This window comes from Notothenia rossii (assembly GCF_949606895.1).
Source record: "Notothenia rossii genome assembly, chromosome: 1".
NCBI classification, from domain to species: domain Eukaryota; kingdom Metazoa; phylum Chordata; class Actinopteri; order Perciformes; family Nototheniidae; genus Notothenia; species Notothenia rossii.
In genome coordinates, this window is record NC_136912.1 from 22,212,109 (window position 1) to 22,212,928 (window position 820).

Here is an 820-nt window from a genome sequence, read left to right on the forward strand (position 1 = left end):
AACATACACATTTACAAAGACAGTAGATCCCGAACAGCATAGGGTTGTTTCTTGAAATCATCCCCCAGAATGGGAGACAGTAGGATGTAAATGGTTCACTCTGCTGCTGACCTTTGTTTCTTTGAACAGTAAAGGACCAAACGCTGTTATTTTAGTTCTGTCTCTGGCTGAAATATATTTTGCATTTTGTCTTTACTTTTCAATTGGAGCTGACTTTCATTAAAATACATAAATACATTTATGAATTAATACATTACAAATAAATAATGGTTTGATTTCTGACCAAGGAGTTTTGTGAATAATATACAATATAATATTGTCCAAATAAGATGAGAAGAGTTCTTTGTCTGTATCATCATAAAAAAGAGAGACAGATTAACAACTGGGTAATATTGTTTGGAGCTAATGATCGAACATGTGAGAAGTAGTTTTCCTGCTGATGTATTTTCAAACAGTTTTAATTGTCATGTAGTAATATCATACAATGCATACAAACTTATACACAATTTTGTACGGAAGATAAAGCTTAGTAACAACAAACGTTTTAAGAAGAAAAAATTGGCAAAAATTTGGAACGTTGACAAAATGTCACATTATTATGAAAATCCAGTGTTGACTTGCTGATTTATTGAGTTTTGAAAATGCAAAAATCCATATTTAATATTTCACAAATTGTATATTTATAAAATAATGATATAGAAAAGTCTTTTAAATTGACATTTAGGTGGTTTTTATGGTGCTTATGCTTCCAAAATAGGGGATATTTCAATAACAAATGTAGTTGTAACACTGTGAACCTATTGGATGGCCTTGGTCATGT